General features: G+C 35.4%; 1 long non-coding RNA gene and 2 pseudogenes across 3 annotated transcripts; 1 reads left to right on the top strand and 2 right to left on the bottom strand.

Annotated features, from left to right (window-relative positions):
• Positions 1-340: 340 nt before the first annotated feature.
• LOC147520496 (uncharacterized) lies at positions 341-20,483 on the bottom strand. Of its 2 annotated transcripts, XR_015212651.1 has the most exons (7): positions 20,304-20,483; positions 20,021-20,209; positions 17,837-19,924; positions 17,443-17,756; positions 16,191-16,261; positions 15,976-16,106; positions 341-433 (listed from the first exon to the last, which is right to left on the bottom strand). It is a non-coding gene; the product is annotated as an uncharacterized LOC147520496 (long non-coding RNA). The 2 variants fall into 2 exon arrangements; XR_015212652.1 differs by lacking the exons at positions 341-433; positions 15,976-16,106; positions 16,191-16,261 and having other exon boundaries at positions 17,298-17,756; positions 20,304-20,481.
• On the top strand, positions 2,853-6,032 carry LOC147520498 (F-box/kelch-repeat protein At1g22040 pseudogene; annotated as a pseudogene).
• On the bottom strand, positions 12,485-14,452 carry LOC147520497 (homeobox protein knotted-1-like 2; annotated as a pseudogene). The gene is made up of 5 exons (XR_015214488.1): positions 14,404-14,452; positions 13,985-14,186; positions 13,374-13,512; positions 12,704-13,279; positions 12,485-12,615 (listed from the first exon to the last, which is right to left on the bottom strand). The product of XR_015214488.1 is annotated as a homeobox protein knotted-1-like 2 (transcript).
• Positions 20,484-22,403: the final 1,920 nt, after the last annotated feature.

Raw genomic sequence — 22,403 nt, 5'->3', positions numbered from 1 at the left:
AGAGAACAGATGTTCTAGACATTTCCCTAAAGATTTTTGCAAAGTGAGACTAAATTTGATCTAAAATGGTTTTGTTGTATACTAAGAAGAAACAACAAAGCGATCGCAATGGTTGGTCGCTATAACCCGGTTGAGATCGACAATAGATGGGTTGTTCCTTACAATCCTAAACTCGCCAAGGAATTTCAGTGTCACATTAATGTTGAGCATTGCAATCATTACCGCGGATGATTAAATACTTATTCAAGTATATTACCAAAGGTCCGGATCGAGCTACGCATTATTGAGGAGAATTATAAGTACGACAAAAATACAAGAAAAACGTACCATTCGGAAGAGGATGAAATCAAACGTTATCTGGACTTTCGATATATCTCCGCATCCGAAGCAAGCTGGAGAATCTTTGATTTTGACATTCAGTTTCGAGATCCATCTGTTGAGAGAATGAATTATCATCTTGAGAATCAACAAAATGTTGTATTTCGTGATAATTCTAATACATTTCAGATTGTACAAAGTGATAAGGCTAAGAGAACAATGTTCACAGAATGGATGCTTACTAATCAGAAAAGTGAAAAAGCTCGACAGTTAACTTATGTTGACTTCCCATTAGAATTTGTGTGGCACAAAGACACGAAGGTATGAATTATAATTTTGATAGATCAAAAACAAAAATTAAAGTAATCTTTAACATTGTCATATTTTTTTTCAGATCTGGACAGAAAGAGCTCATAATGGCATCAAGATTGGTAGGATATATTATGCACAACCAACGCAAAGGTGAAAGGTTTTACTTATGTATGCTTCTCAATATAGTAAAAGGTCCACGAGTTTTGAAGAAATAAGGATTTGCATGGTAAAACTTATGCGGACTTCAAATCAATGTCGTGTCGCACGTGGATTGCTACAAGGTGACAAAGATGAATGGCACTTTCGACAATTAAAGAAGCAGAAAATGGTCTAACAAAGAGATCATTGCGCCCGGCTTATTTCTTACGATTTTACTATTTTGTCAAGTATCTGACACAGTTGGATTGTGGGATCAGCATTGGGAGATGCTTTCGGATGACATATTGGCTATGAAACGATTAAAAGTTGGAAACAGTTAACTACAATTAACCAATGAAGAACTAAAAAAATGTACACTTCTTGAACTTGAAAATGATATGAAAGAAAATGGTCGAACACTTGCGATTTCCAGTTTGATATTCCAAAACCGGATCCACTAGATAACAAAGTTACTACGGGAGGAATTGAACTATGATTTTGAAGCACTCCTTGTAGAATATGAAGAATTGCACATTGGATTGAATGTTGAACAAAGGCAGTGTTTGACGCTTGTCATTGCTCTTTGTTGAAAGTGGTAAAGGAAGTTATACTTTGTATATGGAAGTGGAGGTACGGGAAAACATATCTATGGAATACGATCATTGCAAGGTTACGATCACGAGAAAAAATAGTACTTTGCGGTTGCATCATCAGGCATATCATCGCTTCTTTTACCAGGTGTTTAAAAAAATATATTATTGTCTTTATTATAAATGTTAATATTGTTATTATTATCATTACTACGTTTTTTTAAATATTTGCTATGTATGTGGTGCTCATGCAGGTGGTCGTACAGCTCACTCGAGATTCAAAATTCCAATAGAGAAAGATAAGTCTAAAACTTGCAACATTAGAAAAGGAACTCACTTGGCGGATCTGATTGTAGCAACTGATTTAATTATTTGGGACGAAGCACCTATGAGTAAAAAGACAGACTTCGAGGCTGTTGACAACAGTTTTAGAGATATCATGTCAGAAAGTGATATAAAGCTCAAGGACAAACCATTTGGAGGAAAAACTATTCTTTTTGGTGGTGATTTTAGACAAATATTACCAGTTATCGAAAAGGGTTCAAGAGAAGCAATTGTTTCTGCATCCATAAACAGATCCTACTTATGGCGTTACCTAGAGGTGTTTCGTTTGACAGTTAACATGCGGTTGCATAACAGAGAATCTGGATAATCAGATGTAGATTTCAACAAATGGATATTATCTATTGGTGAAGGTACAATTCCAAGAAGATCACTATGTGAGGGAGAAGAGCCTACTTGGATTAAAATCCCAGAAGACATTCTTATTCAATCAGCAGGTGATGGGATAGAAAACATTGTGAAGACGGTGTACCGATCTTTTACAAAAATATGATGATGCCGAAGTATCTCGTAGAGATAGGTGCATTCTAACACCTACAAATGAATCGTGAGATGAAATAAACTCTCATGTTCTATCTTTAGTTCCTGAGAATTGGTTAGTTACTCAAGTGCGCATACATTAAGTCCGGCTTTGGATAATAAGGTTGCAAATCAAGATATTTTGTATCCTACGTAATTCCTCAACACTCTCCAAATCTCCCGGGAATGGCTAATCATTTGGTTCAAATAAAACGAGGAGCACCTATAATGCTTCTTAGAAACATAAACCGAGCAAAGGTCTTTGCAATGGTAATGAGACTTATAGTGACCGATTTGTCAAAATTTGCTTTGGAAGCTGAAATTATTACCGGAAGCAATAAAGGAGATGACTTCTCACTATCCATCGGATAGACTTTTTGTTTGAAAACACAAAGTGGCCTTTCATCTTGAAGCGAAGACGATTGCCCAATAAAACTTTGCTATTCAATGACGATAAACAAAAGCCAAGGACGACGCTGAAAAAAATGTTGGAGTTTATCTTAGAAACACTGTTTTTTCTCCCATGGGCAACTATATGTTCTGTATCACGGTAACTTTCAATGATGGTCTGAAAATTCTAATCGAGGACAAAGAAGATAATTTGAAGCAAAGATACAAAAAATATTGTCTATTATGAAGTATTCAACAATTTGCCACAATGAAGCTTCGTCAAAAGGTAAGAATAAAAAAAATAAAAAACTTAATTTTTTTTTTTTTTTTTTATTGTTTGTAAACAATTACATGCCTGGTAGAGGCTCAGCCGCTCAGGAGTGTTGAAAATATGGCGAGCAGCAAAGCTGGCCTTTACATGCAATGCATGAGCAAAACTAATTCAAAGCAAAGCTTAAAACTAATGTAAAGTTACATGCATACATTATTTTTTAGATATTTCACCTACTCACGACGTGATGCATCTGGTCAAATCATCAGGAGACCCTTAGAATTTAGCATCTATAAAGCAGTTGAATGATTCCTTGCTTTAATTTCAAACAGACTTTTCAAGAACTATTGGTTTAGGTTTTCTCTTCTATGCATTAGACATTTTCAATCTGTAGAATATTTTTTGCCTACTAAATTCCTGAATGTGACATCACCATTTTGGTACTACATACATGTAATCCACTATTTTTTGCATCTGTTTATGTAATTAAATGCTCTAATCTTTTTATGTAGGTTTTGGTGCAAGATGTGAAGCGCTTTTAGCCGCTAAACAAACCCAAATGTCTTTGTTAGGTAGGTTCGAGAGTACCCTTGAAATTAGTTTAACTACATAAAACTGTTTTTACTTGAAAATTATATTAAACACTTCTTCGGTATATAATAAAAAGTATCATTTGTAGTATGATTACATGATTAGTTATTAATCATGATCACATAATCACATTTTTTAATGAGAAGAGAAAGTGTCTTGGTATGATACGTTTGTGTCTTGAGGGTCATACACTCATGCCTACTTACCAGTCACGTGTTTGTCATCTGCCTGAGTCTATTGTTGTTGATAGTTATAAAGAGGTATTAATTGAGGTAATTTGGTTTGATTATTATTATTATTTTTTTTTAATTTTGTGTATGGTGATACTGATTAGTTCTTTTCTTTTCACATGGTGTACATTTTATGTGTGGATCTCAGCATTTGTATTGATAAGTTGGAATACATTGCCCATATGTTTGTGAGGAAGTATATTTAAGGGGGAATTTTGAGCAAAACTGGGACAGGGGAGTATAACGAGATTCTACAAAGTGCTTCCTGTAAGAGGCAGATGATGTCGTGCATCCCTGACGAGGATAACCCGAGACTGATTCCCAATCTCCCTGATAACATTTCAATTCAGATTCTTGCTAGATTACCTAGGATTTACTATTTGAATGTGAAGCTGGTGTCGAGGAGTTGGAAAAATGTTGTTAGAATCTTGAGCTCTTTGATTTGAGAAAAGAGCTTGGGATTACGTAAGAATGGCTTTATATAATCTTGACTAAGGTTGAAGAGGATAAACTTCGTGGCATACTTTTGATCCTTTGTCCAAAAAGTGGCAACGGTTGCCACCGCCCCCTCGTAGCTAAGGGAGAGGAGCCTAGGAAGCTATTAGTCTGGGGTTGCGATGTTAAAAAAAGGAACCGGCTTGGACGGAGAGATCCTTTGGATTGGTTACCGTATTGTGGTTGTGCCATCGATCTTTGCTTGATGGCTATCTTTATGTGTTGGGAGGCTTCTCCGAGCTTCACCGTGAAATGTGTTTGGTGTTTCAATCCAATTCTAAACATGTGGAGTGTTGAATCCATGTCTATAGGTAGGGCCCCATCTTGAAACCGGTGTATTAAAAAATAAGTTGTATGTTGTTGGAGGGGTTAGTAGGGGACGAGGTGGATTGACTCCTCTCCGTCGGCCGAAGTGTATGATCCCCGCATGGGTTATGGTCCGGCAATACCTAGCATGCCGTTCTCTAAAGCTCAACTGTTACCAACTACCTTCTTAGCTGACATGTTCAAACCTATAGCCACTGGAATGACTACGTACCGTGGAAGGTTGTGTGTGCCGCAGAGCCTATACTCCTGGCCCTTTTTTGTTGATGTTGGAGGTGAGGTTTATGATCCCGAATCTAATACATGGTTAGAAATGCCAAGTGGCATGGGAGATGGTTGGCCTGCAAGGCAGGCAAGCACTAAATTGAGTGTTGTAGTAGAGGAGGAACTATATGCATTGGGTCTTCTTCTACTGCCCGTGTGCCAGTAATTCAAAATGTTCATGGTAAAAGGTAAGTGTATCCTGTGGGTCTTTCGTATCTATGTTCCTATTCTTGATTTCGGTTATGATTGGGATCACATGATGTCAGTATACTCAATGGTTTACATATTATGCAAAAGACTTCTACCGTATCTTAGTCATTATTTAGGAGGTTTCAATATCTTTTTATCCGAATTCGAGGTAATGTTTAGTATGTAATGTTTGATTGGATCATTTGAACTTCGGAGGTCGAAGATGTGGCAATATATATTCAATTGTACATATCAGTTAGTATTTAGAATGATTTGTTATAGGTATATTTGTTCAAGTTCAAGTAAAATTCTTTATATATAATTTTATGAAAAATTATGTCCTAACAAGACTGAAGTAATCCAAAGTATAATGTCCAAACATAGAAAAATTAATAACTTAATATTTTTGTTCACTAATCAAATTCAATTACGAGTCAATAACAGCCATATTTAAAGTTCGGCATGTCTTGGGCTTTTTCCACATGAATAGTAATTTTAAACCAAATACTACATTAGATCCATAATAGATCCCAAAAAAAAAAAAAATACTAATACATGCGGAATTTCACCAAACAAGGACTCCAAAAAAAAGAAGTTACCTAAACTTCAATTCTAAACAAAACTTTAGTTCGGCAAAACAAAATATACTAATATAGGCAGAATTTCATCAAACAAAGACTCTAGAAAAAGAAGTTTCATAACCTACAAACTGTAAACAAAACTTAAGTTCCGGATATATTAAGTATACTTAAAAGTCGATCAAAAACTCTTAATTTCTATCTTAACAAGAATTTTGACAAACAAGGACTCCCATAAAAAGAATTCACCTAAAAGTCAAATTCTACTCATATGTTAAAGTTATAAATATCCATATGATTGTAAAAACCTAGGCTCCATCGACCTTTACTGCTATCAAGGTAAAATTTTGCAACTTTTACTTATTTTTTAATTCACCTTTTCATAAAAAACAAATTTAAGAATTATATTTCTTTTCTTCACATATTTTTTTGCAGCTTAACAACATGACTAACAAATATCATGCAATAAGCAACATCAACAGTACAAATTCAGATACTCCATGGAAGTTACAAGTCGAGTCAATGCGTAAAGTGGGACGATCTTTATGCATCAAATCTTGCTATCAAAAGTAAAGATGTTCTATTGATAGATGAACAAGTAAGCTATTTACTTTCTTCATGTGATTCAAACACACTCTTTAATAAAAGAAAATTAATAATGCTAATTACCATTTAATATCACAGGGACATGAAATCCAAGCCATGTATCCGTTAAACTTAACAAAAACATTCAATAACCATCTTGAAGAAGACACGGTAATAGTTTTGGAAAATTTCACAGTTATTAAAAGTGACAGAGGTTTTCGTACTGCAAATCATGACTTCAAACTTGAGTTCAATGATAAAACAATAATCAAGGAAACCAACAAGCAAGGTGTTCAAATACCAAGAAACATGTTCTTATTCACACCTTTCGAAGACATTCATTTAAGAGAAGACAATATGGTACTCACAGGTATACTTCCAAACTGTGAAAATAAATGTTATTTTTTTGTTAAAATAACAAAACAAACAATAACTTATTTTGTTATATTGCATTTGTTGTCGAATGCTACTCAATGTCAAACCAAAAGAAACGTCAATTATCAGAGGCGGTATTACAAGACAAAGGCGTGACATTATACTTGCAGATGAGAGGTATGAATATTTTTGAATTAAATCTTCTATATGAAAAATTTTAATACCCATTGACTCATTTTTTTGTGTTAAATGAATTTTTCTGTCTTAAATGCAGATATAGAACAATGAAAATTACTTTGTGGGGCCGTACTATGGATCAAATTCCACATGATTTTGACCGTTCACCAGACAAAGTATATGTCTTGATAGTGACGTCCACTTCTGTTAAAAGATTTAAGAGTAATTACTTCTTTATACATATAAATAATTTTGGTTTTGTTTATCAAAATAAGTTACAATACTAGCTAATATTTAAACCTAGCCATGTTATTATCTCCAGTCAACATTCGCTACCAAGATATATACAAATCTTGAAATTCCAGAAGTGGAATCCATTATAGAAAGGTAAGATTTATTTAAGTTTTTTTTTTTAATGTATAGATAGACAACAACGTTTACACCTTATTTTGATCATTTAACATGCAGAGCCTCGGAAATCAAGACGGAAGCAGCAGAAGTGCATGAAGGAAATATAAATTCAATCCAAATAAAAAAAGAAGATGAGTTTCAAACCTTGGCAGAAATAATGGATTTGGATAACATCAGAAAGGTAAGAACTACCTATTTTACTTAAAAAATGAAATTAGAAAACAATCTAAATGAATTAATTTTATTTGTCAACAGGAGAAATCATACATGTGCAAAGCAATGGTTTCAAGAGTCTATAATGACAACGTCAAATCACTGTGGTACTACAAAGCGTGCAAAAAATGTGTTAGCGGACTCGATGAAATCAACAATAAATTTTGGTGCAAAAGATGCAAAAAATTTCCAGAAATGCTCAAAAGGTATCATTTAAATTGTTTTTTTCTTATATATATACATTAATTTAATACATTCACACAACAGGTACAAGGTCAACATTGTGATTTCAGACAAATCAACATTTGTCAATGCAGTTGCATTTGGAAATATAGCAAAAATAATGCTCAAATATTCAGAAAATGAACTCTACAAAATTGGAGAAGAGGTATTGTATTTCTTATTCAACCAATTATACTAAAGTCAATTTCAAAGAAAAATTATCTTTTAATTTTACTTTGTAAAGGATGACAAAGATATGGTGAATCAAATATTGCAAAGTCCTGTCGGGAAGGAGTTTGTTTTCCGTATAAAGGAATCAAACAACAACAACAACTACAGCACAAAGGCATTCACTATTTTATATGTCGTTCCTGAAAGCATTGATCAAGAAGAAAAAGTATGTAAACCTATTTATAATGTTTGTTTAATATCATCTGATACATGCTATTTTATTATTATATGTTGTTTCATTTCTTTTATTTATTTAACAGAAATCAGAATCAAGCCAAACATCTTTGGAGCTATCAACTCCTGAGAAAACTACTATGACACCATCACAAATTATAGATCTCACGGAAAAGGTATTATTCAACTTAACTACCATATCTTACACAAAACAATTATTATACCACTTTTAAATTTTTTTGGGTTTTACATCTATTAATGCAGAATCAAATTCAGATCAATTCACACCAACCGATTCAATAAAAAAGGTAAATCCATTCATTAGAAAAGTAAATTTCTAACTTTCATTAAAATTACCCAAAAAATTAACAATATTGTGTGCAACATTTAGGAATGGAAGACTAAAAAAGACCATTAAAACAGAACCTCCGAAGAAACACCAAAATAAAAAAAAAAGCTTGCAAAAGCTTGAAATTTAAGGTAAACAAAGTACATGATTGAATTTATTTCATTATAGTGCTATAATCCATTTGATTTAAATAATTTATTTTTTCTGATTTAATTGTTTTAGAAAGATGAGCTTGAGGAGTGATACTCAAGAAATGCATTAATTAGGAAGTCCGAAACAATGGATTAGTATATTTGATTTTTTTTTTATTTTTTTATTCTGGATTGTGCTTGAATACTAAGTTTTGCACCAATTTCTTTTTGATTATATTGTTTTTGATTCATATCATTTAATGTACTTTGGTTAAGTTACTCAATTCTATTATACCATTTAAGTTTGATTGAAGGCGATCTGATTAAATAATTTTAATATTGAAGATAGTTTATATTTTAAACCAATATCGTATGTGTATCTTGAATATAGGAACTTCAATTAGTGGTTTAGTTAGTTGCTAATTACATTAAAAATGAGTAAAAATATATAGAATAGAAGAATCGAAAAAAAGAGTAACAATTAGAGAAATAAGAAAAATAAGTAGTTTAGCGGACTAACCCGAGAATTTAATCATAGAGAATGATGAAAAAATATCTTCTTGATAGAAGCAAATTTTTCGATGTATATCTTTAAGTACTCAATTCTTTTCGGTGTCATTGCGTGAAGCAAGATTAGACGAAGTCATCCACATTCATTGGATATCCCCGCTTGTTGTAAGGTGAAACACATGGGAACTAAGATTAAGACCTGAAGTAATGGTTGATGAAGCTCAAAATTTCCGTGTTTAAAATTGTGAAGGGAAAAGTGTACTAATGTACCATTCTCATGGATAAAAGTGGCGGGATTGTTGTAGTTTACTTTGGCGTAGTCCACAATCTTAAGTAGTCCCCATCCTACAATCATTCCATCGGGTTTTCACGTCGAGAGCCCAACCTTCATTAGCCTTAGTTGAAGTCCATCAGAATCGCATCATAAGCATGAATGCCAAAGATTGATATAGTGGATATGATTTAACACGTGGTTCGTGACAATCACCAAATCAAGTTCCTATATGACTATGATGAGACAATGTACTTCAATGCACTTGATTTTTTTTTTGCTCCAAAAGCATCGGCATTGATATTCTTTTTCTTTTTAATAAATGGTAACTGATAGATTCACTTACATGCTGATGATTTAGCGGACATGTCTCTAAAGTAATCCCCGCCATACTTATCCAAGGATTTAGGAACGCCCCGAACGTAAAATCCACAATAATGATTTAAACCAATGAAATCAAAGGATCCCTTTATCCGCTCCCTCGTTCATTTTTCTTTAAAATATGGCAACCGAGATCCAATAATCTTCCTCATAACAAATTGAGGGTATCTCCCATATACAAGCGGTTCGAAAACCGGTAAAATGATTAAGAAGATATAAGGTTATCATTGCTTACAAACCGTAAGGAGATTGGTTTAATATTGAGGGAGAGATGAAAATAATAATAAGGACTAATCTCAACCGCTTATGTTCATGCATATCTCCCTTACCAACCAACGAAAAATCAAGTGTTCTTTTTCTTGTGGCGATGTCCCGTGGTGAATTAGTCATAGGCTCAAACCAAAATCCTAGAAGTGTTATTCCTATCCGGCCTCTTTGCTTTTCCTACAAATGAAGCATAATTTGTTAATGCCAACTTTCTTACTTCAATAGCGAGTCACCAAAATCACTATTCTTAGTAATTCTCATGGTCCAAGGATGTACAAGAGGATGAAGGGGAGAGAAGTAAAACCCGTGCGTTGTTCTCAGATAAATGCACCGCTAGCTGCGCATCGCAAAGAAGATAATGTGAGCACCAATGTGCGGTTAAATGGGTTGAGTCTCCTTTTGTACAATTAACACCAAATGGGTAAGAGCAAATGCCCGGTGGCATCATCTTACACTATTTCCACCGATTGTCCATATGTTCTGGTTCATTGAAAAGTCATCCAAGTGTTTACTCTATCTCCAAATTCTTTGAAACATACATCGAAGATATGCGCAGTGAAATCCTCACCGCAATAGAACCAACAATAAAGGAAAAGACATTTAGACTACCCCTTGAACCGACAATCGTCATTACTATGCAAGTGATGGAATAATTACATGAACTTTAAGTAACATGAGGTTCAATTCTGTAGGATCAATCGGAAATAAGAGAAGTTTTCATACACAAATGGCATGAATGAAAGCCTATCATTGTTATTTCACTAATACTTTCATAGTTGTGGACTCTTTATCCGATACAAAGGGAAACAATGATATTCGTGTGAAACCGTAGGCGACAAGTTGATCGATGAGATTGTTGTAATAATTCAGGCCTTTGGGGTTGGCGACTCCATGCCCATCTACAAGAAAGGATATTGCAAACAAGCAAAGTTCAAAATACATTCAATTAACAAAGAAATGAAGTAGTATTGACTTGAGGAATTGGAATATAGTGGGCATACCGGGGAATGAGCCTAGACCAAGAAATAGAGAACCTATAGGCTATGGCCGACCTTGATCACGCTATGGAATCCCATATGCGTGGAAAGAAGCCCTCGCAGGAAGGATGCGAAGAATCTTGGGAATGACTCATTCGATTGAGTAGATACAAGTACGCATCCACTTGCGAAGTCAAATAAGGTTCGGACCAAACTTACGGGGCACTTGGTCAATCGGGGACTTTGAGCGGACCACCTCCAATTCTTCACCGCTAAGGCTTCCGACTTGAAATATTCGAGGACACCCAAAAACAGATGAGCCCTTTGTGTAAACTTCAAATTTGAATTCACTTTAGGAAGTAACGCAGTTAAACGTATGGTCCCAAAATCAGTGTTGCAGATTAGGCTAACCTTCATTCAAGCAAACACCATTTTTCCTCAATCGCTCTATACTTTCTGCTATGGTCGACCTTGATCACACTATGGAATCCCATATGCGTTGAAAGAAGCCCTCGCAGGGAAGGATGCGAAAAATCTTGGGAATGATTCAATCGATTGAGTAGATACAAGTACAGATCATCCACTTGCAGAAGTCAAATAAGGTTCAGGACCAAACTTACAGGGCACTTGGTCAATCAGGACTTTGAAGCGGACCACCTCCAATTCTTCACCGCTAAGGCTTCCGACTTGAAATATTCAGAGGACACCCAAAACAGATGAGCCCTTTGTGTAAACTTCGAATTTGAATTCACTTTAGGAAGTAACGCAGCTTAAACGTATGGTCCCAAAATCGGTGTTGCAGATTAGGCTAACCTTCATTCAAGCAAACACCATTTTTCCTCAATCGCTCTATATACTTTCTTCGCTATGGTCAACCCAAAGAAATCCGACAAAACCCCATTTCCCACAATTGCAAATGGCTTCTTCCAAGTACAAAAGTATATCGGGGTAAAATATCTACACGACATTTTTGTTCTTATTAGCATCCGATTCCTAAAGAGAGAACCGGATCTCAATCCATATTCTACATTTGCAATCTTCTTTGTAATCGATGCATTGACTCATCCCTATTCACATTCTTGCAAGATATGCAATTTGTTCCTCTCGACCTCTACGTTATTTTCTAGCAAAAATTCATATTCATCTTCGCATCAAGCTCTAAACAAGGGTGTGAGTTAAACTTCAATGCTACTTCTCGCATCACTACTTTTCTTGAACACCACTTTAGCACTTCATGTCCCTCAAAACGCCTCGTTTTCGATTCCTTTAAACGTCCAAAAGCGTCTCAATATCTTATTCAGATTCAATAGCGAGGAATACAACCTGAATCGATAAAGCTCATCGATAATATTGTCGGAGAAATTTCAGTTAGAGAAGCACAAGAATGTACGGACCGAAATGACCATGGACAATTTGTAGTTTGCTTGAATCCAATCGAGACACACTTTTCCATGCAAACACCAGCTCCTCTGCTTTCACCAATAGGCTTATCTTTCAACCTCTTATTTTGTGTCAAACAAGAAGACTTCCCATGAGTGTTATAAACGCCTAAAACTTTGCCTTCACTTTCCAAAACCCACTCTTTGTCCAACACTACTGCCGCTACAACCGCTCCAATTTCCTTAACCACCGATTCCGCGAATCAGCAAAGCAATCAACGCTTCAATTACACTTTCAACTTTTCTTAAACTTGAGTATGGTCGCCAATATTGCTCACCAGAATCCCCTTTTATAAACTCATCACTCATGCATAATCTTGACATATCAAATTGCAAAGGCTCATCAACTTCCTGGAAAATTCAAGAGACACCTGCAATTTTATCTACAAGTGCTCCACAAAAATATCTTTATAGTTAACTACAAAAATGATATATGTACCTTGAACACAGCAGCACTGCAAGGGTATTGCACCAAACTTCCCATCTTTAGTAAAAGAAACACCCTTGGAGGCATGTTTCGGCCATTGCACATGTACACAAGCTGTGTTCACCAGTGACCAAACCATTAACCGTAACTGAAAATTAGACGTAGTTAAAATATGACGACTATCAGAACTCCATCTGGCATAAGAAATCCCAGCTGGACCTTCATCTATTTTATAGTATAAACAAAAGATCGACCATTGCATTAAGAACCGTAACGGCGCTGCCACAAATTTAATGTTTTGACCTCTCCGCTTCAAACCACAATCCATTTTCCAGCGCACATCCAAAAGATACCAGGTCTTCCATTTCCCACTTGCGTGTAGCATCATGGTCCCAACCTATAATTACCATCTGCCATAAAGTGGCCTTCCATGTATACAACTGCATTTTGGGCATGAAACCCATCCATCACTACAAACTGCATATCCTCTGAAGGTTTCAAATGTCATCTCCTTTGGTTTATGCACCAATTATTTATCTGTTTCTGATCCAAACCAGTTGATTCCAATAAAGCAACCTTCTCTGTCTCCTGTTTCAATGGCCAGAATATAATATGTTACAACATAAAAGAGCTATAGTTAATGAATCCTTAGATTTAAGAATTTCCAACTCAATTTCTGAACTTTGGGCTCCAAATGTTTCTGAGGATCCAAACGAAGAAACGCAACACTACCCCCTTTGATTATTGCTGAAACGACATTCCCTTCTCTTGGCAGTAACGTCTTGAGCAGTTGGAAACACGGGATGATCGTGTATTCTAAACTGGAATGTAAAAGGTTAGAGCATTTTGTAACGAATTGACATATGTCGCTGTCGGAAAAACCAAGCTGTTTGAGATATTGAAGTTTAGGTTCAAGGGTTTGGTCGGATCGGACAACGTAACCACGAGGAATCTAATGATCATAATTGTGATTTGAGTATTGGTAAATTCATATTTTTGGAAGAGCTTCAAAACTAAGTCGATTTAGTTGAGCTCTCAAAGTGAACTTTTTAGCAGCTTTAAGAGTTCGCCTGAGAGACCACATGACTTTTCAAGGTAAGAAACGTGAGCGAGGATGAACAATGACTTTCAGTACACTCTGTGAATGATTTGGAGAATTGGTTTTGTATATAGACGAAAGGCGTATTCAGATTTCTACCTATATTGGCTCGAAATAGCAATTTTCTACAAACAACTAAACAAGACATTGACATACTATAAAGGGGGACAAAGATGGAGGTGAGTAGCTTTTGCCTGCCTTCATTTGGCAATTTACCTTTCTTCTTTTTCTTTGAAAGTTCTTGCTTGAGGCTGCCCAGGTAACCACTATATTTCTTCAGCAGGTGATTCTTTAGTTCTCTGTCTTCAGCACCTGGATCAATTTCAGGAAGTTCAGTTTCTCCCCCACTATTGTCTTGATCATCCTCGAACAAACCATCCCCGTCACACTTACCATCTACATGGATCAGTTAAATGAGACATAACTTGAGAACTCTAATGCGAGAAAATCAAGGTGACTACGAAATTGCACCTCTTACAAATGCTTACTATATTTAGTGTGCATACTGCTTCATTATAATATACAAAACTTGGTCATACAGGGGGGAATTAACACTACGATATTCTCAGATTCAAGATTACGGCTGGAACAAACGATGTCTGATATGCAATACGTCTTACATTTTCATATAGCCGTTCACAGCTCCTAGAACATAACTCCATATTCTTGAAAATATCTTATTTATACCTTACGCACATGTGGGGGCAGATTCAAATAGAAAAAAAAAATTATAAAGTCCAATAACAATAACAATGATCCAAAACCATTCAAATTCAACTAAAAATGGGCCCAAATAATTAGATAACTGTTTACAACTTCTTTTCCACATCAAATACATAAAAAACAAGTCCTAGATAACTACCAAAACAATAACTAAACAATTTCAGTTTAAGTCAACATCTAAAAGAAATCCTATAAATACAGAATTATATTTATAAAATTTTGCTCATCAATCTCTACTTTCAAGCCAAAGAAAAAAGGTCGTATCTTTTACTTCACACATATATCTTCTTTCATTTTTTTTCCTGCTTTAGCCAAAGAAAAAAAATATCATCTCTTCTACTTACCACCTATAAATTCTCTTATTTTTTTCTTACGTTTTTCAAAAAATAAATGTATTGTTACATTTATTTAAATTACAAATTGATTTGTTTTGCAGACAATGACAATTGTTCCAGTTTCATTCAAAAGTGTAATTGAAAAGAACACTCAAGAAAATTAACACACCCTCGATCTATGGAGTAAAGCTTAACGAAAACAATCAATTTGAAGCATGGGTCAAATTGAGATCACTACATACAAAAGTTATACTCAAAAGATTCTCGGAAAAAGAAAATGCACGAGGATTGATTCGAGCGATCGGCAACAAAAAATACAATAAAGTACTTACAAGATGTCTACAACAAATTACGATATATGACGGCAATTTTGATCTTCTACAACACTACATTGGGATTAATAAAGATCAAGAAAAAATAATATGTAGTTTGATTGAAACAAAAAAGAGTTTGGAAAGAAAATTAGCAATGCCATATGGTAGTATTGACAATCCGATATGCATAATCGACAACGTCGATGAATAAATCAGACAAATCATCGATGTTTACTATGATTACAGAATAAGTTGTTAGTTCGTTTGTTTACTCAAATTATTTTAAGAGTAATTTTCATTTATTTGTTCGTTTAATAGTTATTTGAAGAGACAATTCATTCAATTCAATGATTTTAGAATAAGTTGTTAGTTCATTTGTTTACTCAAATTATTTTAAGAGTAATTTTCATTTATTTGTCCAATCAAGTTTGAATAAATTTTCAAATGTGTTTGCTTATTTCCCTTTAACACCAATTTATTTGTAACACTCCAACTTATCCAATAACAAATTTTTCAACAACAAATACGTTCACTACCAATTATTAATTCAGAAACTAGATAACTCTTAACAATTTGTTAGATAACTCTTAACAATTTGTGTTACACTCAAATTCTAAAACAATACCTAAAAGAAAACCTATCAAATTTTCATTTTGCTATTTTTTTGCAGTAATTCCTTTTAGATAACCCTTAGCAATTTGTGTTTCACTCAACTTCTAAAACAATACCTAAAAGAAAAATGGATAAACAGATCCCATATATTTGACATAACTATATTCTTCAGAGTCATGGCTCTATGTCACACTGGCATACCTACAGGATTGACCCCATCTGTTTTCTGAATGGGCTCATGTTCTACCCCGCAACCTGGTCTGGAGCCTCAAATTCTGTAGCAATGGTCCAATTGTCCGAAAAAGTCTAAATGGATGTCCCAGACTTGAGTTCTAGCTTCAATTCCAAGTTCAACAGAAGCCTAAGGGAATGGATTAAATTATATAAAAAATAAAGGTTAATAGCATTAGTAGTACCTTGAAGGCAACATGGTGCTCAGTGTTGTTTGCTACTTTGAGATCACAATAGATTTGTTTGTCCAGCTTAGCTGATGAAAGAAATGTCATTAATAATAAACCAAAAAAATAAGTCATATAAGAAAACAAAAGGTCACTCAGTAAGTAGAGCGTCTGTCAGTAGCATCAATAATTTATAATGAAATATTGCCTGATCCATATACAGTTTTCTACACAATGCGATGGTCTATGACTCTATGCTTAATTGGGAAATCAAGATACAAACTAAACAACTCCCAGAGATCCTTGAACAAAACAATTATTCCAATCTTCTAAATTCTAAATTGAAATGCAAATGAATAAGAAATGAGATCCTAGAATAATAGAAAGGCTTACATTGAAATCTGAGGTCATCAGGATGAACAGAGATCAAGTGGTTACTACTCCCACTCATAATTAATCACCAATCAAACTCACAACAACAACAATATTAAAACCACCCTAGATCAAGTAGTAACAAACATGGATAAACATCAACAACGCGAGATAGCTGAGAAATCCTTCTCCAGCATATGGTTCTTCAAAGTTACTTAAACTTTCATCATCGATTTCCAAATTCCAATAGTTCAACCACCATTAAAGAGATAAAAATTGGGGGATAAGAGTAACTGAAGGTGTTTTACTCAAAACATCCTCAAACACATTTGTCCAAAATGTGGACACGTGCTATCTTATCTGTATCTTCTCTTACACATGTAAGATTGGTAATAACCGTAATAACATAAAAAAAAAATGGACTAAGGCCTAAATTCCAAAATGAAAAACGACCAGCCCGTTAAAGTTAAATTAAAATTGAATAACAGACCCACTTAATAGATTTGAAAAATAGCAACTGAATAGATTTGAAAAATAGCAGGCCCGACCACAGGTCGGGCTGCATGGCTAGTATTTATAAAAAATTAGCCTAATCCAAAATTTATAAATGCCTTAACAATTTTGAGTTTGTTTACGTATTAAGATAAAACATTTCCCTATAACCCCTCCCTATACTTTCCTACAGTTCAATAAGGTTTTGCTAGAAGCAGTAGTTACATTGTGCAAATAGTTTAGGAGTTTGTACATTCCTAACCACCTGAAATAAATTCCATAGTAGGTAGCAAAAGGTGAGTCCCAACTTGTAAACCACAAGTTGGTCTTCCATTTAAACTAGGTTACATAGACACGCCACATTTTGAAAAAATTCCGTATCGAACACATATTGCATGCAATTTACCTCAGTTTAACTTAGCATTTAAACATGACAAGTGTTGCATTATCAGCTGCAAAATTCGGTTCTCCCCAAATTGTAGTAATGAGAAAGTCTTCTTAGGCAAGCTTTCCACCTTTGCAGCATACTCCATGACTAAAAGTGTAACTGCATTGATAGCAAAAAAGAACGGTTAACTTTGGAAACAAGGGCTAAGAAAGCCACTTTAGCTTCATCTTGATACATCACAAACACGAGGGAGGGAGTAGCAGGTGGTGTGATGGGGTAGATATGGCTGTCAATCTATCATGTTCAGTCACTTGCATTTCTTGCCTCTTTCTCTGTTGAGTGAAAACACAAACATCTCAGAAACTGAAGAAGTCAAACGATTTAGACCGATAACCGGGGGAGTAAATTAAACCTGCATATGCATGGCCTCTCAAGTCAAGGAAAGGAGATATTCACAGAGGTAGTCCTTGTTCCAGCAGCCTCATCAAGAAGAAACTCCTTAAGTGCAGTCATGGCTGGGAATTCCCTATAAGTGCAGCCATTGAAGGAACACCAAGAAAATTGTACTTCCCGTATAGTATGTAGACCCATTAATGATTTCAGTCACAACTTTCTTTCTTACATTTCTGCAGAAGTTTCTCATGACGCTCAATTTTGCCTGCTTTTACTTCTTCCAAGAATTTCACTAGAGTTGACAGAACTAAGCTGTTCTGTACAGATGTAGGAATATTGTTTAAAGCTGCTGCTGCACTTGTATAGTGGTACAGTCACCAGAAGTAACAATATCTTCATTTCAAACAGAAAGTCCACCGGAACCAGATGCTATAACCAGTATATAACCAACAACAATCGAGTTCAATAGGACAAATATAATATAATAAAGGTACCTGCAACTACAAACTCATCTATTTTACTGATGACCCAGTATGTAACTGAGAGAACTCTCTGGGATAATGAGATTCCCCATTTTCGTATTCTAGATTGAAAAAAAAAAAAAAATAGGCACTAAAAGAAATTATCATCAACATATTATTTTGGAGTATATCAGTTCAAAGCGGTGGAGAAATTGGTGAAGAAGAAGGATGGCAGAAGTCTGAAGTTCTCTCCAGTTGGTTGATTCACTGGTCTCTTGGCTTGTCAAGAAACCAGGGGCGAGGACACTGGTAGATATATCCCGCCCAATAGAATCTTGCAAAGGCATCTGAAAGCTCCAAGGAGATAGTATCACAATGTAATAAAGCACAAGTACCAAGATTAAAAGGGAGAGATTTTAAACCTTTAAAAATTAAAACCATAGCATTGGTATTAGAAAGGATTAAACGACATTAGGAAAAATAACTCTACTGAAAAGATAAGGTAACCTTGCATTCTTCTAGCATAGCCTATCAATTTCCCCCATTGGCATTCCCTACAACACGGGTCTACAATTTCAACACTCAAAACAGTGTAATAATTAAGGGTTCAGTTTATCAAAATTAAAAAATCGGTCGTGAAAGTAAACAGAAGTTAAACATTCGAAAGAGATCCATAAGAACAAAAGCTACGTGAGTAACATTCACATGATGTCATGAGGAAACAGTGCTCCAGCCGCAATCTTTGCTTCTCCACGTTCAACCTTGCCTAAGAACTCATTGAAGCGGTTTTCATTGTGTTTCAAAAAGTGCTTCTTGTAATTGGACATTGCGATTGAGGCAACTCGATTATAAGGAAGGTTGGATTCTCACTAAAGGTTATTACCTGTCCATTCCATGGGTGTTCACTCAGCTCAGAGAGCAAAAGACCGAGAGCTACACAGACCTCCATTGGCTCACCACTCATGCTTCCAAATACATCACAAACAGCAATATAGTTATGCAATTTACCTTTTTCTGAGAGGTCATCTACCATTCTCTTCCACTGTAGCTCTGCAACACGACCACCATCATTCTCCCCGTTGTTTAAGCACTTTATGATGTCATGAGGAAACAGTGCTCCAGCCGCAATCTTTGCTTCTCCATGTTCAACCTTGCCTAAGAACTCATTGAAGCGGTTTTCATCGTGCTTCAAAAAGTGTTTCTTGTAATTGGATATTGCGATTGAGGCAACTTGATTATAAGGAAGGGAGTCCCACTTCTTAGAACTCATGTAAATCTTTGGTAATTCCAGTACTTGACGAAGTGGAGCAAGAATTTCTTTTCTGAGTCTGTCACAAACTCTGTAAGCATAATGTGCATCTTCTACTCCTTCATATCCCGAATAGGACTCGCATGGAAAGACTTTTCTTGTAATGCTCTCACAAAGAAGAGTGGCCTTATCGAAAGAAGAATCTAAAGAGGGACACCACTTTGAAGCCAAACTGATAGTACCAAACTCACCAGATTTCAAAGACTTGATCCATCCCAGTCGAAGAAAATATTGCCATAGCTCTGGATATTATATCATTGATAACTTGATGCAAGTGTCGCGATGAGTAATGACTTTGAGATGAAAAATGATAGACAAATTTCATATCCAAATAGAACTGTACATGAATCCAACATGTTCAGAATAAAGGTTAAACTATTTGCCAGAAAGGAAATTGGAAAAGAACAATAATTGAATAACAATTTTAAAATACCTGTTGAAGTCCAAGAGGGCCCAATGGTCGTTGACCATCCTCAATATCTTCCCAGAAGCTCTGATCATTAGAAAGATATAGGATAACGGTCTCTATAAGCCTCATCAACAGAAGAGTCACAAATCGTTCCCTACCTACAAACATATCTGCTGCTATGCTCTCCATTCTGTTCAATTTTGTAAAAAGTTCCTGAATGGCCAAAAAGAAAAAAAGAAAAATAATAGTAAGAAACAATCAGATTATAACTTTTAATTCATAGACGTGGGCGAGAGATGATTGGTGCCTTTAGTGTGCATGCTCGATGGAGTAGTGGGGCTATTGTGACTCTTGCTTAGTAGGGAAGAAGAGAAGAATAAGAGAGAGGGTTTGAAGAGATGAATTTTTTTTTGGAGAGTTGGGAGTGTTTTGTAGAATTGAAAAAAGAGTATAGAAAGAGGTTTTTAACTATTTTGGGCTACGAAACAATTGAAATCGGCAAAAAAGGCGTAGAATTCCTTTTTTTATAAAAAATCTGATGTTTCAGTCTCAGAGAAAAAAGGGGGATGGCGTGGGTCACTGGGAGCATTTTCCACTGCTCCGTATTAATGGTGTTTGATATCCGTTTGGGTCGGGTCCAATTCCGAGTCTGTATTGTTGAAAAACGGATTCATTTTGGATTTGCATATATCTGAACCGATCCAACTCATTGCCAGCCCTACCTAAGATATCACAATGTGTTACTCTTACCAGCCATAACTTAAGTAAGAAATAAAGGTGGCTCTTTTGACACTCCCCATGATCTTCAGACTTCAGCTTTATAGATCTCAAGTTAAAATGGCTAATATCTTCAGCCTTACAGATCTCAAAATAATAAAATTAAAATAGTTAAGATCAGAGTTTAACTTCGGATACGCGCCCTTATTAAAGATAACATGCACGACTCACTCATTGACCATAGTCATCAATTTTTACAAAATCTCAGCAAGTCAAATAACCATCAATTTTACCAAAATCTTGGAAGAGTATCAATTGTGCTGCTCTGTGTTACCATCCCAATCTCAGTCAAGTAGCGGATTCATCGTCATATTTCATGTGAAAAGCTGTATATATGATTAATGAAACAGATCAACAATCTACCTCATAGGCTGACCAAACATACATAGGCTGAAGCAAAGTGAGGCCGCCACGCACTCTAAGACCCAGACGAATCGTAATTGTATTACAAACAAGCAGTGTGGTGGTTTGACGATAGGCCCTAATTTCAGTGTTATCCAATATGTATCCTGTCACCCAAGAAAACGAAAAGAACAAACAATTGGGAGAGAAGGGCAAAAAGGAGAGACAACAAAAAAGAAAAGGAATCCCACTTCCTTCTTCGTCTCCTTGACACACTTTTAGCGTAAGTATGTAACTACAGTTATACATTGGGTGAATACATACACAAAATACAAAGGTCAATAATCTTACCAGTCATTGAGACTCAGCTTGGTCACAAGACGCATGTAGACATTCAATCATCCGAAAAAACTCAAAAAAGTGTCGCCTCAGCAAATTTCCAGTACATGGTCTAACAGCAAAAACAGCATAAACCAAGAAGTATGAATTGCAATATTTCTCTATGTATGAGAGGTTTCTGTTAAGTAATGGTCAATGGTTCGCGTAAAATCTATGATACCTTTATAGTCAAGCTACAGAATCCAGCGCACTACCCAACATTCGTCACACAGAATAATCACAGAACATCCTAATGCAGTGGGTCAAACTATCGAGTTAATCTGGACTTAGTCCATTAAAGATGCAAAATGGGTAAATTTATACCAGCTGGGTCTTTATGTGGAGTTCCTTAACTCAATTCCCAAGCGCAAGATATAACAGGAATGATCCACACATACGCGGTATATCTGAGGGCCTGTTTAACAATTTGAAATCGGCGTCAGTGGCTTCAGGAAATGTCTTTATCAACAATTTCTCTAACCTTGTGGAAGAGCTTATGGTGCAACAGAGTTTGTATGATCCTCTGGTATCCAAAGAGAAGCACCAAACTGATAAATACTAGTGTCCTGGGAACAAGATAACAGTAAAAGTCAAATAGAACGTTTTCAAAGGTACGACGCATGCATGAAAAGTAGAATAACGGACCAGAGAATAGTTTCTTTCCTGATATGCTACGTCCTTTTAACACTTTAGTGCATCTTTTTTTTTTTTTTTTGGTAGGTAAGCAGGGTTGTTATAGAGGTCCCTTACCCCTTTGCATTAAAGAAAGAAAAGCCAATTACATTCTTGCATATACTTTGCCTATAGCATCCTCATAGACAATTTTCTTAACATCCTCAGAGAACGAGCTAGGTACAATCTCAATAAAACTTACAGTAGGAATATTAGCAGCTAAGGCATCTGCTAATTT

This window comes from Coptis chinensis, chromosome 2, assembly GCF_015680905.1.
Source record: "Coptis chinensis isolate HL-2020 chromosome 2, ASM1568090v1, whole genome shotgun sequence".
Classification (NCBI taxonomy): Eukaryota; Viridiplantae; Streptophyta; class Magnoliopsida; order Ranunculales; family Ranunculaceae; genus Coptis; species Coptis chinensis.
Note: the sequence above shows the minus strand (reverse complement) of the source record. Positions and strands in the feature narration are given on the sequence as shown.